The sequence below is a fragment of the Bos taurus genome, chromosome 2, assembly GCF_002263795.3.
Source record: "Bos taurus isolate L1 Dominette 01449 registration number 42190680 breed Hereford chromosome 2, ARS-UCD2.0, whole genome shotgun sequence".
NCBI lineage: Eukaryota > Metazoa > Chordata > Mammalia > Artiodactyla > Bovidae > Bos > Bos taurus.
Window position 1 is genome coordinate 95,837,012 of NC_037329.1, and position 15,159 is coordinate 95,852,170.

At 43.3% G+C, this 15,159-nt stretch overlaps 1 protein-coding gene across 1 annotated transcript in view; it reads right to left on the reverse strand.

Moving 5' to 3' along the window:
- METTL21A (methyltransferase 21A, HSPA lysine) overlaps nucleotides 1–15,159 on the reverse strand; it is an 81,868-nt gene continuing 66,709 nt past the window's right edge. Inside the window, exon 5 of the transcript XR_009491156.1 lies at nucleotides 1–15,159. This exon is cut by the window's right edge and continues 15,517 nt beyond it. The gene's annotated coding sequence lies outside the window, so the exon portion shown is untranslated.

Genomic DNA, 15,159 nt, shown 5'->3' on the forward strand with positions numbered 1-15,159 from the left:
TTCACTTATTGCTGCTACCAGTTTTATTTGCCAACCACTGGCCTTTTGTAATTTCCAGGAGGATAAGAGGTCAGTTGATTTTGTTTACATGGCATTGCTTTCAGTCACAAGGAAGACAAGAATGCAGCAAGACTACTAGCTTACCAACTGGTCCTCAAAATAGAAATAAGACGCAACCAGAATCTTGCTGATCAGTTCTTCGGTTCTGACTCTGAACGTGGGAAGATCAGAAAGCTTCAAAGAGGTCTTCGTCTCTTTCAGGTTATATAGAACTAAGACAGAGATGGCAGAGAGTGTGACCATGCTGAAATCAGGTCCCATAAGAAGGCAGTACTTTGGTGGACTCTTATGATTCAGGCTGTAAAACAGAAACAATATTTATAGATGCATTTAGAGACTATCAAGCTAAGGGAGACCTGTTTATGCAAACCAATGCCAGGAGATTAAGTCCAAAATTTCAACTGCATTCACTCATGAAACATTTGAATGGCAGCTGTGTATAAAATACTGTTCTAAATGTTAAGAATATAGCAGTCAAAAAAGAGACGAATGTCCCTGCAAACATATTAAATGAGCTAAGTACATATCATACCAGAAAGTCACAGGTGCCATGGAGAATAATAAAGTACCAAAAGGAGACAGAGAGAGCAAAAGAGCAAAGGTGGGGTGTGGGGTGAACAATTTTCATCAGGGTAATAAGGGAAGGCCTCACGGAAATGGGGACGTTTAAGCAAAGACCTGAGGACGTGAGAAGGACACGGAAACGTCTCAAAGGAGCATCCTGACCAGAAAGAACAGCAAATTTGAGTCCCTGAGGAGAATGTGTCCAAAGTGTTGAGGAACAGCAAGGTGGTCAATGGGCCTGAGCACTGAAAGGTCGGGTGAGAAGAGCAGGAAGTGGATCAGAAAGGAAATGGGGTCTTGTAAGCCTAACTGTAAGAATCACAGCCTTTTCAGAGTGAGGTGGGAGCTACTAGATAGCTTTGAACAGAATCATAGTTTAAAAGGATCACCCTGGCTGCTGGGCTGAGAAGAGAATGAAGGCTAATGGAGGCTGATATGAAATCCTGATTGAAGGTAACGGCAGCTTGGACCAAGGCGCTATCAGTGAAGATGGGAGAATTAGTCACATATTTTGAAGAAACAGCAGCAGGATTTGATGACAGATTGGATGTGGGGTGTAAAAGAGTTGCTGAGTAAGCCTCAGCAGTGGAAATGATGGAGTTACCATTAACCGGGACAGAGAAGGTTTTAAGTATAGAAGGTTTTTGAGCAAAGGAGAGATCAGATCAGGAGTTTAGTTTTAGTATAATAAAGTGGAAAGGTCTATTAAACATCCAAGGCTTCCTTGGTAGTTCAACTGGTAAAGAATCCACCTGCAATGCAGGAGACCCCGGTTCGATTCCTGGGTCAGGAAGATCCACTGGAGAAGGGATAGGCTACACATTCCAGTATTCTGACATGGAGAATTCCATGGACTGTATAGACAATCCATGGGGTTGCAGAGTCAGACACGACTGAGCGACTCTCACTTTTCAGAGGTCTATTAAATATCCTTGGATACACAAGTCCTACTCTGAGACTGGGGAGTTGTGAGCATATTTATATCTGATGCCATAACACTTAATGAGGTACTGAGGGAGAGAGCATGAACCAGAAGAGGTGCAAGGTCAGAGACCTGAGACACTCCAATAGTAAGAGGTCAGTGAGCAAAAGAGATTGAGAACAATGACTAGTAATGCATCGTGAATATCAGAGGAGAGTAAAGTGCCCTGTAATACTGAAGAAACAAGTGTAACAAGTGACGTTACATGGGCGGTTGTGATTAACTGTGTCAAATGCTGTTGATAAGTCAACTGAAAAGACTGAGAACAGGCCATTGGATTAAGTAACATGGAGAGCAGTTTTGGTGGAATTCTGAAGGCAAGAGCTAGTTGGAGTGAATTTAACAGAAAATGTGAGAAAGGAACTGGGATGGTAAATACAGAACTCTTTCAGGGATACTCACTGTAAAGAGAAAAGAAAAAAAAAAGGGGGACAGTAGCTAGAGGAGAAAGTAGAAATAGAGAGTTTTGTTATTGTTATTGTTGAAGATTAATTTTAAGACGCAAAATATTAATTTACATTGTTTTTCAGTTGCTAAGCCATGTCTGACTTTTTGTGACCCCATGAACTGCAGCATGCCAGGCTTCTCTGTCCATCATTATTTCCCTGAGTTTCTTCAAACTCATGCCCATTGAGTCAGTGATGCCATCCAACCACCTCATCCTCTGTCACCCCCTTCTCCACTTGCCCTCAATTTTTCCCAGCATCAGGGTCTTTATCAATGAATGAGTCAGCTCTTCGAATTAGGTGGCCAAAGTATTGGAGCTTCAGCTTCAGCATCAGTCCTTCCAATCTACCTTATCTAACTTATGTAGGGAACTATAACTGGTAAACAGAACACAAACAGATGTAACTGATCAGTGCTTTCTCCTCTCTATTGGAAAACTATTGGGAAAGTCCAATTAAAGTCACAAGACTAATTCATGGGCATAGACAATAGTTCTACCTTACCACTGTTTCCAATTATTAAGACTCTCCAGCATCCATCTACACTGCAGGAAAAGTACTGCTAAGTACATCAGATGCTTTAATCAGCTGGGCAGGGTACCTCTCCTGTGACCAGTGCTGGAGAAACTCTAACCATTCTAATCATTCCTTCATTCAAGAAACATTACTGAGCGCCTGTTATACGCCAATTACTAGGGATACAAGTCCAACAAAACGTAACATCGCCTTTAGGAAGTTCATGGTTCAATAAAGGATGTAGACAAGCAAGGAAATCAAACCAGTCAATCCTGAAGGAAATCAACTCTGAATATTCATTGGAAGGATTGATGCTGAAGCTCCAATACTTTGGCACCTGATTCGAAGAGTCAACTCACTGGAAAACACCCTGATGCCTGGAAAGACTGAAGGCCAAAGGAGAAGGGAGTGGGAAGAGGATGAGATGGTTAGATATGTAATGTTAGATGTTTAGATATGTTAGAACTATTTAGTGACTGAACCACAACTAAATAAATAGTTCTCATTTAATGGTAAAAGAGGTATGTGTACATGTAAGAGACAAACTTTGAATTAAATAGTTAACTGCTTAGTATGGGGACATCTAGGTCATTTCTTTATAGATAAGCTTCCCTGCTAAGTCACTTCAGTCGTGTTCACTCTGTGCAACCCCATAGACAGAAGCCCACCAGGCTCCCGTGTCCCTGGGATTCTCCAGGCAAGAACACTGGAGTGGGTTGCTATTTCCTTCTCCAGTGCATGAAAGTGAAAAGTGAAAGTGAAGTCGCTCAGTCGTGTCCGACTCTTAGCGACCCCATGGACTACAGCCTACCAGGCTCCTCCATTCATGGGATTTTCCAGGCAAGAGTACTGGAGTGGGGTGCCATTTGCCTTCCCTGGGGGCTTACAAATCCACCTACCAATGCAGGAGACATGGGTTCAATCTCTGGGTCAGGAAGATCTTCTGGAGAAGGCAATGGCAACTCGCTCCAGTATTCTTGCCTGGGAAATTCCATGGACAGAGGAGCCTGTCCTCTGTTCATGTGATGACAAAAGAGTCAGACTAAACAACAACAATGGTTCAAGTGTTTGACATCCATCAGTGAACAAAACAAAGACACTCCTATTTAGAATGTGTATATCAGCAGGGGAACCAATACACAATGAACATAAAAAGTAGTAAAACAGACAGTGTATCTGAAGATAATGACTGCTATAGGGAAAAATAGGGGTGGCTGAGGTAGGTGTCAAATTGTAATTTTAAACAGTATGAGCAAGGCCTCAGTGAGAAAGTGGCCATTGGGGCGAAGACCTGAAGGAGGTGAGGGAGTCAGCTATCTTCAAATTTAGAAAACACATTTTAAGCACTGAAACAGACCCAAGGTGCTAAGGTAGAAGCGTAGCTGGTGTGTGGCAGGGGGAGAAGTAGGGAAACTTCTTAAGAAGTAATTGCAGTAATCCAGGCAAGAGATGAAGGTGCTGCAGATCCAGGTCACCTGTACCTGCACTGGAGGTAGTAGTCAGTTTTTGGATATATTTTGAAGGCACAGCCAATAGAATTATCTGCAAGAATAGATGTGGAATAAGAGAGAAAAGAAGGTATTAAGAATCATTCCAAGATTTCTAACCTCAGCAACTAAGATGGAAAATGCTGCAGGTGCAGATGTGAGGGGGAAATCAGCTCAGTGTTGGACATATTGAGCTTTAGATGTCTATTAGACACCTCTGTAGCACCTAAGATCCTCTTGGCCTTCTTGCCTGTGGGACGATTTGCAACTTATTTTGTCCCTATTGCCATGGCCACCCAATCTCAGGCAGTAACCACCCAATAGTGCTTTGCCTCATGCTCAGGCCCCACGTCTCACACAAAGGTCTGCTTGGTGCCCACACAAAACATAACTGGGTATATGTTCCAGAGGAGGATAGTGTTAGCATTTTCTGATTGAATCTTAACCTTCTCTCCTGACTCACTTCTTTTCCCTACCCTCATTTCCCCAGGACGGTACTCCCTAATAAGATAGGAGCACAGAAGCCTCTGCCTCAGATTCTGTTTTCTGGAAGAACCAAGGCTAAGACAACATCCTAAGACAACAGCGAAGGCATGAGTGGATAGCTGTTGGGAGTATGGAGTCTGGAGTTTGGGAGAGTGATTTGGGGAAAAGATATAATTTTGAGAGTTAATCAGCATGGGTGTTGTATTTGCAATCACAAGACAGGATGAGGGCATAAACGAGTGAACAAAAAAGATAAATATCAGATACTGGAGAAGTTGACGATTTTATTCTAGTATCTTTGAAAGCAGTACTTTTGAGAGCAGAAACAACCTTTTATTCATTGCTATAGCTCCAGTTTTATAGTACAGGGCACAAAGTAGGTGCTCAACAGTTATTTTTAGAATAAACAAAATAGGTCATCATGGCCCTCGGGTTAGATAGAAAAACAAACTAAGTCACGAGAGGTGATGAACTAAAACAAGCAGGATTCATGGAACTTGAGTTCACAGTGAGGGTAAAAATTAGGTTCAACAGCGGAAGCAAGAGAGAAAAATAACAGGAAAAGGAAGTGGTGGTTAGAAAAAAAGTGCTCAGATACCACTTTCTCCTTGAAGCCTTTTACAATCATCTCATCTGCCTTATTCTAAGTCCACTTGCACCCATGTGCTCTTCTCTTTCATTAACCCTGTTTTCCAATTGAAAAATTAAGTCATGAATGGGAGTAGCTTTCAAGTCCCAGAGATAAAAATGGATGCTAAAGTTGGATGATTCTAGTTCATTTCTATGGTTTATGGATATGCAAATACATGAAATTAGAAGACTACATTTCAAATCTGAAGTATATCCAAAGTGTTTAGTAAAATAACATGCACTTGAATGACTGGATGACTGAATGAATAAGTGAATTAACGAGGTCAGGTAAGAACAGAGGTCAGGGGAGCTGACATCAAGGACAAAATACAACTGAATGACTGTTGGAGGCTCACCGATCTGACCATAGGGCAGAGGTGAATCAGGGAAGTGGGGCTGCAGTTAAAAAGCACCTAGGAAGTTAGCAAAGCAACCAAGACATGAAGAGGTAGGGCCTAAGTGAGTTCACAGTGTGAACAGAAAAGGAGAATGCAGGGAAATTTTAAAATTAAAAATTACCATATTTGTTGAGTCGTAAGTATAGGCTATGAGTAACTTTATGACCCCATGGACTGTAGCCTGCCAGGCTCCTCTGTCCATGGGATTCTCCAGGCAAGAATACTGGAGTGGGTTGCCATTCCTTTCTCCAAGGGATCTTCTGGACCCAGGGATCCAAACCCAGGTTCTCCCACATTGCAGGCAGATACTTTACCATCTGAGCCACCTGGGAAGCCCCAAATAATCCCAATATTTTGGTATCATGTATAGTGCCAGGGTAAGAAGAACAAGAAGGTAAGCTACATTTTGAAAGTGTATTTGACACAAAGATGAGATATATAAATAAATCTAATAATGGGCAACATTTTAATTGACACTTGTTACATGTCATTGTGCCAAGTACACTTTCCATGAATGATCTCATTTAATTACCATAAGTCAGTCATGTCTGACTCTTAGGGACCCCATGGACTGCAGCCTACCAGGCTCCTCTGTCCATGGGATTTTCCAGGCAATAGTACTGGAGTGGATTGCCATTTCCTTCTCTGCGGGATCTTCCCGACCCAGGGATCGAACCCGGGTCTCCTGCATTGTAAACAGACAGTTAACCGCCTGAGCCACCATTTCACTGATGGGAAAACTGAGGTGCAGGAGGGAAGACCATGCCCAAAGTCACACAGCTGAACCAGGATTTGAATCCTAAAATATTAAGAAATTTTGCCATGACCACAGAGATATTATTTGTTCAATAAATACTTGATGAACACCACTGCATTGTGCTGAGGGTGGGAGGAGAGAAACTCTGGTGGCAAACGAGGCACACTTGGTCACTACCTGCACAGAATTACATGGACAGTAAACAAACAATTCCAAGAATGATGAATCAGGAAAGTGCTAAGTTACAATTAGGTAGGAGGAGTGGGTGACAGAAAAGAATTTTCAAGGAAAGGGAATAGCATGTATAAATACCTTGAGGTGAGAGCCTACAGTAGAGAACAAGAGAAAAGAGTCTGGAAAAATAAAAGACATGGCTGGAGTGCAGATAGCTAGAGAAATCATTGGGGAGGCTGAGAACACAAGCCTGGATAACGGAGGGCCTGGCCTTCACGATAAGGACTCAGATTGTGTTCAGTAAACAAAGGGAAGGACTGAAGGAATTCAATCAGGGTAGTGACTTGATCAGATTTGTATTTGTTAAAAATTACTCTGGCTGCAGTATGGCAAATGGATTGGAATGAGCCAAGACCAGTTTTGTAGGACCTAGATGCTAGTTGCTCAGAACTTCCAGCAAGAGGTGAAGTTAGCTTAGAGTGGGATGGAAATGTGGTCATAAGAACAGAGAGAAGCCACAAATCCTATTCTTTCAAGGTAGGTCTAGGTGATTCTGATGTGTGTTAGAGGTTTCTTAGGTTTCTGAACTAAGTAGATGGATAGGATTTCCTTTACTGAACCAAGGGCTATTAGGAAGAGGGGTTTGGCACACCCAAGTCATCCAGATGAAAGTGTAGCAAAAGCACTTGGAAATATGAATCTAGAGTTCAAGAGCAAGATCTAGGCTTGAGCTCTGAGCTGGAGTCTTTTGCATCTGGTATCTGAAGGGAACAGAAGAGGAGGAGACCACCTAGGAAAGCATACACGGTGGGACTCCAGAAGCAGGTGAAGCTCAACAGGATTCCAGTATTTAACAGTTGGCTAGAGGAGAAGCGGGTTGTTAAAGAACCAGAGAGTTAAGAGGAAAACAAGAGTTTAAGACAAGAGCATATGTGGATGAGGGTGTGGGCAATAGTAAGATGCCAGAACAAGGTCTTGTAAGCAAAGGCCTGAAGCTTGTCTGTGACAATTCAGAGCTGCTCCAGGTGTGTGGTAAGAACAGAAACTAGACTAGAGAGGGCTGAGGAATGAGTCATGAGAGAATGTCCATGTGGTAAGACATGGAGAGGGACTTAAAGACAGAAATCTAGGCGTGAGAGATTTGGTGGTGGTTTAGTTGCTAAGTCGCGTCCGACTCTTGTGACCCCATGGACTGTAGCCTGCCAGGTTTCTCTGTCCGTGGGATTATCAAGGCAAGAATACTGAAGCGGGCTGCCATTTCCTTCTCCAGGGGAGAGAGACTTAAGGCTGTTCAAATACTAGACAGAAACGCCAGTAGAGGAAGAAAGGTTGAAAATAACGGAAGGAAAGGAGGTTATTCTTCAGCCCAAGGAGAAAGCAGGAGGAGATCTACAGTACTAGGCTACAGTACCGGGCTAGGGAACTCTTTCAACAGCAAGTCAGTATGGGGCGGAGCTCTGACTTGGACCCTCTCCGCTTCCTAAGACACATTTGCTTTAAGCGTGCCTGCTAAGTTGCTTCACTCGTGTCTGACTCTTTGCAACCCCATGGGCTCTTGCCCTCCAGGCTCCTCTGTCATGGGATTCTCCAGGCAAGAATATTGGAGTGGGTTGCCATTTCCTTCTCCAGAGCTTTAAGCGACTGAAAGTGAATTACAACAGACCTGAAAGACCGGGAGAGAGCATTGCCGAGTTAAATAAAAAGAATAATGATAAAGTCAGCATCGAGTCTCGGGTGACCTCTCAAGGGGCAAGATCAGCAGCTTCCAAGCAACGGAAGTCGTACTGAGGGTTCGGATGGGGGAGTGGGCGGTGAAGAAAAGGGGGCAGCGGCTGCAGTAGGAAACTGTGAAAAAGAAAGTAATACAGGATGGTTCCCCCTCCACCGCCCCCCCCCCCAAAAAAGGAGGGCAAGTAAGGGGGGTTAGGGGAAGACACTTCGAAAGTGCAAAAGAGCAACCTCGGTCAGGGCAGGTCATGGCTCGGAGGCCGAAGGTGTGCCCCACGGGCCTGGCCTTCCTCGCTGCCCGGCTAAACTCCGCCAGCTGCCCGGAGTCCCAGGGCCTCCGTGCCCCGAAATTGAACGGTCCCGCCGGCGCTCGCCAGGTTTCTCTGCGGATTCTCAGAGCGGAGCCTCCCGGCCTGCCCAGAAAGGCGGAAAACCCTTCCCACAGGGGCCCACGACGCCCCCGGGCCGCGCCGAGGCCTAGCATCCCAGCGTCCGGCCCAGGCCTCGGGGAACCGCAGAGCTGCAGCAGGCCTTCCTCCCCGGCTCCGCACGGCTTCCGCGCTCAGCCGCGGCCCCGACCCGGTGGCGCGTCTTTCTGGTCCCTGCAGCTTTTGAAAGTTCCCGGGGCCGGCGGCGCTCTGGGGCCCAGGCCCGTGACGCTGCAGCCGCCCTAGAGCCCGCCGCTTACAGCCGCAAGGGCAGCCCGCGCGGGGGTTTCCATCGAACCGTCCACACCCTTCGGGAATTCCCCACCACGCCACACACAAACCCCAATTCTTCCTGCAAATTTCCGCCGCCGGTTTGAAACCGTCGATACGCGGCGAGGGCAGCGGGGGTGCGTAGACAGACCCCCTCTTCCCCACCCCTGGGTCCCAGCCCACCGCCTCTTTCCCTCTCCCGGAGGAACCCCTCCGCCGCGCCCGAAGGAACTCGAAGGTCTTCGGCAACTTCCGCCTCCAGCGCGGAGGGCGGGGCCGCTCGAGCTCCTCCGGGCCGAGCTCGGCTTTTTCCGTGCGCGGCCGCTGCGCACTCGGCACTGGGCGGCGCTGGCTGGCTCCCTGGCTGCGAGTCCTCAGTCGGCGGCGGCTGCTGCTGCCTGTGGCCCGGGCGGCTGGGAGAAGCGGAGTGTTGGTGAGTGACGCGGCGGAGGTGTAGTTTGACGCGGTGTGTTACGTGGGGGAGAGAATAAAACTCCAGCGAGATCCGGGCCGCGAACGAAAGCAGTGACGGAGGAGCTTGTACCACCGGTAAGAGGAGCAGGAGGAGGAGGCAGGAGCCGGAGAGAGCCGGGGGGACGGAGGGGGGACGGGGAGGCGCCGGACACCCGCGCTCGGGGCCTTCCCCTCGCAGGAGGGGCCGCGGTAAAGATGGAGCCTCCGCCCGAGCCCCACACCATCGCCGCCGCTCGCAGCGAACAAAGAATAATGGCGGCGGACTGGAGCCAGCGGCGGCCGGGGCGGCAGCGACTCTGCCTGCAGCCAGCGGCGGCGCTCATGGCGGGGGGCGGCGGGCGGCGGGCGGGGTGGGAGCCGGCGGCCGGGGGTGTGTGCGGGCGGGCGGCCGGCCGCGGCGAGCTGGCGCCCGCGTTCCCGCCGCCGCCGGGCCGGGCGCGGAGCCGGGAGCCCGGAGCCGCCCCGGGGGAGGCCGCCCGCCGGCCCGGCCGGCGCTGCCCACTGTGCCGCCTGCCCGGCCCCCGCCGACAGTCTCGCCCCCCGACCCGGCCCGCAGTCCGCCGGGGCAGCGCCGCCGAGGTGCCCGCGGGGGGTGGAGGAGGAAGAAGGCGACAGTTAAGAGCAGAGGAGGTGAAGGTGCCTGCCTTCCCGGTAGCCTCCGTGTCTGCCATGCCCGCCTAGCGAGGGGAAGCGGTGCTCAGTCTGACCTACTCTCCTCTTCTCTCTTTGTGCAATAAAGTTCGAAACCCAAGGTTTTCCTCTCGTCCTGTATTTTATTCACGCCCTTTCCCCCCGCTCCCGCCCCATTGGGAAAATGCTGTTTTCTGTGCTTTTCTGCTTACATGAGGTAATGAGAACTCGCGCTTTTTAAAATAATTTTTGACTCTTTCCCTCACCCTCTTTTTTTTTTTTTTTAAATCAGTAGTCATGGAAATGCATTCTTTGGAGGAGGAAGGGGTGCTAAGAAAAATACATTTGTAATTAAAAACCTATTGGGATCTTGTAAAAGGGAAGCTGATGTTTGAAAACAGTTTCGGTTTTAACCCTTTTCAATAAGGTAATCACTTTGAGAGCTATCATTCTGAAACACTTCGTTGAAAGGAGTATTAGCGATGTACTTTTGTTTCACATCACCTTGGCGGGGGGCAGCCGTGGTGTTGGTTCCTTTGGATCTCCCCTCGCACCCCGACCATATTTCTCACATCTTTCTTAAATACGAGATTGGTTAACCCTAATTCTAAAAATAGCCATTTAAAAGTATCCATTATTTGCCTCGCCCGTAGTAGGTAACCCTAGCCCCAGACCCACAATAATTTAAGCCACAAGGTTTATTTTTTTCTTGCCCTATTGGGGAAAACGGACAGCAGAAAAATCATTGACACATCAAAAATTAAAAGACAGTTTTTAAAGGACCATGGGATGTGACCTATTTAAGTTTCTCTTACCTTCTTCAGAAGTTAAAATTTCATGCTAGCGTTAGCTTTCATCAGTTCTGCCTTCTAAAGGTTTAATATAAAATACTTTTGGTTGCCAGTTGTTGAAATCTTTTACATTCATTTCCTGATTTAAATATAAAGCCAAAACGGTTATTTTAGGTGATGCAAAAGGTTCTTTTTAAAATACTTCCCTGTCTCATGGTATGATAGAATGGTAATTGATACAAGGTTTCTTGTTAGGAATAAATACTGTTAGTAGGAGCATTGTCTTCTGATATTCTTTATCCAAGTCACTTTTCCAAAACCTCCTTGCTGTATTACTAGTATTAAAAAAAAAAAACACATTGGCCGTTTTTCATTGCCAAGAAATTTAATTAAGATGAAATAAACAGTATTTTTCCGTTAAGGGTTGGGAAGATGATTTTATTTCCAAACACTGAGGAAATTATGGTCTTGATGATGCCATAGATTACTGGTTTTCCTTAAGGATTTTCTGCAAACCAGCATAAGTTGAACAGAAGTTCTTTGCCCTTACAGATACTATCTGACAATGACGCTTCCTTTGTTGAATTTTTTTTTTAAGTTATGATAGTTTTTTCTTTTGTTTCATCCAAAAGATCTTTAAAATTTTTTAATTATAAATTCATAATCTAATTCTTACCAGTCTCAGGTGAAACTTCGTAAACTTTTGTAATCATTAATATTTGGATATTTTTTTGTAACATGTTACTAAGTTATACTCTACCCCCTCCCAGGGATCAGCAGAAATTACAGTTAAATCTGCTTGAACCTTTTTTTAATGGACGTGTATTCAGAAAGCCAGTGAGTCTTTGATAGAAATTAACTGAAAACTATTAAAAGGGCATTTCTTATGGAATATAAAACTCCAGTGTAACTCCTTTTGAATCATTTTTTTTCCTCCCCCAAAGAAGAGCCTAAGGAAACTTATTCATAAAATGGCACCTTTTTCTGCTTTCTGAAATTCATTTTCATGATTAGATCTGATTAATAGACATTTTTGTTTCTTTATAGAGACGTACTTTTATTTTTCATTCTAAGACACTGAGTTTTATTTGGGGGGATATAATATGGCTACAGTAAAAGCAGGTATATAGCCCTCACTTCACCTCATTTTAAAAATTCTTTTCCTTTATTTACACAGAAAAAAATTCTTGTACTCTTATTCATACAGTGTATCAGTGAAATTTGTAATTTCATTTATTCTGTAAATGTCTTATCAGACATGGTTATGTGGACTTGTTTATAGCCAGCCTGTGATACAATCTTACAAGCGTATCTTTCTTGATACATAGTGTCACTTCAAGTGATGGCTTCTTTATTGACTAGTTAGAGCTCAAATCTGAGTTTAAGGATAGTAGTCAGAGAATGAGAAAAAGAAAATGAAAGGATTTTTTTTCTTCTTACTCAAGTATGAACACATTTCTACATTATCACTTGAAACACAGTTTATGGCGCTGAGTCGGACGAGACTGAAGTGACTTAGCAGCAGTAGCAGCAAACAGTAGTATTTACTGTGATAGAGAAGGAAGGTAGTGGAAAAAGCACTGGGTTTGGGAATCACAGGCCAGTTTGAATCCTGCTGTTGCCACTATTATCCTGTGCCTACCCTCAAGGAATTTTGTGACCAACATGAAGTTTCTTGATCTTTCTCAGTCTTTGTTTCTTTATCTGTTAGAATAATGCCAGCTACTTTTAGTGTTGTCAGGTAATTATAAAGTACTTCCTTGGGGATTAAATTTATTTTTAAGTTTTATTTTAACTTCCTAGCTGTGGAACCTTGGGCAGATTTCTTCTCTGTACTTCTCATTTTCCTTGATCTTAAGTAAACAGTTATCTAACTCAGACACGTGGGAATTAAATGAGTTAATACATATTAAACTCTAGGCATGTCACAAGTGGTCAACAAATGTTTCCTTTATGTTTTAAATTATCCTTCATCATTATTGTTACTGTGTTTTAATTCACTAGGCCAGAAGCTGCAGCAAATCCAAAGATGGATTACACTGTCATATCTCTCTACCCTCAAGGAACTATTGGGGACATGATGACTAATAAGGCAGAATATATGCCATAAGAAAGCAGTCAAAAGGAAAGAGAGATCACACTTGATGAAGATGGAAGAAAAGAGGATTATACTTTTGTATTTCCAGTTTTTATTTTTTAATAAGTAATTCTTTTAGATAGTCCATAATTCAGAACACATAAAATGTCATACAGCAGAAGGTCATGTTTTTTGCCCCCACCCTCCAATCACCCAGGTGTTAGCAGTTTCTCTTTTGTCCTTTCAGAGGTACTCTATCCATGTACAAACCAGTATGTATGTACTCTCCTGGCACATCCCCCTTTTTATTTGAATGGTAGTATGCTGTGTACACTCCTATATCTCGGCAGTTTTCACTTAACACGGCTTAGCATTGGGGTTGTGTCAGTACATAAAGACCTTCATTCTTTTCATTATCAGGCACTTTATCATCTGGATATACCTTTGTTTATTGACCAGTTAGTGTGTTGATTTTATTTTTAACTCTCATGGCTTTTTAAAGGAAATCTGTTATTACGCCTTTATTTCTTTAAATGAAAGATTTCATTTGAATGAGAGATAGCAAGTTATTTAAACTCCCTCGATTATCTTCAGTTTCGGGGTTTTTTTTTAAGTTTTATTAAAATATTTGAGATGTACATGAATAGGGAAGCAAGCTGTATAAGAATTAACTCTCAAAGTAAATTTAGTCTGTATTTAACGTCTTTGTTGTGGTCCTTAGAGCCCTAAACAGACTCTTCCTTTTATTATTTCCGCCAATAAAAGTCTATAGTTTTCTCTTTAAATGAGAAAGAACATCTTACATAGTCTAGATCTTTTTTTAAGTAGACCATTCTCATGGGATGCGATTACCCAGTAATCTTGATTACTGTACTAGCTTTCTCTGAGTTAATTTTTTACACACTCATTAACTTATTTTTTTTGATGATTTTCTAATATTTCTTGGTGTAGTTATCAGTGAGTTTTATATTTGATACCTAAATAAACAGTTTCACCTATATGATTTTCTACTGAGATTTTTCTTCTTAGATGAATTTTTTTTTCTTTTACTGTGGAAATCCTTGGCCAAGTTATTACTTGGCCCAAGTAATAACTCCTTTCAACAAAAGCACAAAAGAAAAGTTTCAATGCTCTCTTTTTCTTTTTTTCGACCTTCTAAGCAGCATTTAACTATTTGTACATTTTAAATATACATCTGTTAGTATATTTATCTTTAAAATACACATGCTATAAGGTCTTTAAGTTGATTAAACTTAGAAAATGATAACTAATAATCTAGCAGCAGGGACGCAGAAAGCTCTCTTATCTTTTGAAAAAACAAATCATTAAATGAAGCTGTTTTGGTGATCTCATTCTTTGTATGCTTAACTTGACATATTAAAGCTTTTAATGTAAGAATATTGTCTTATTTTGAGGATTTACTAGTATTATATAAAATACTAATACATGCCAATTTTACCCACTCAATGACTAAAATGTTTACAAAGCACTTATAGATTGGTAGGGGTCGGGAGTGGATAATTGAAATTTGTAAAGACAGGAAAGTTTTCCTCTGGAACATATCTGGGGGCTACCAGGGAATTAAATGATTTCTCACAGTCTCGTTGTATCGGTGAATTGCCTTTTGGATTGGAGGTAAAGATCGTGAACTAAAACAACAAACTGATGCTGTGAAAATGGCTACTTGTTTTCCTCTGCCAATTTAATAAATGTGCTAACTCAGTCATTATAAGTGCTTAGTCTTGGTCAACTTTTTGAAGTTACAAGAAGTATGGTTCTAAATTTATACTATCAAATCTGTAAATGTAGATTTTTGAGACATATTTGAAACACATTTGTTTCTCTTCTGACTCAGTATGCTCCCTTAGTATATACAAACTCTTTGTCTTGTGTTTTGCTTTGCATTTTTCTCTTTGCTTAGCTCTGCCAGTCCTGATCCTGTACAGATGTGTTTCATTATTTTACCTAGTTTTGCTTACCTGTCTCCTCTGTTACCAGTAAGAAGATGGGGCAAAGATTTCTGGTGTTAATTACAGCAGATAAGTAGATGACAGTATTTTACATAACCAGTGATGAAAAATTACCTTTATGTATTTAATCAATTACATGAATCACAGTTTAAGAATAGTACCCCTCGTTAAACTTTTAAATACCTGAGTTGCTTTTCCTCAGGGTTGAGGTAAGATGAGTAAAGTTTAGTTTACCATAAGTGAAATGGGCTGTCTGAACAAATTCTTCCTGGTTGGATTTATCTAGAATCT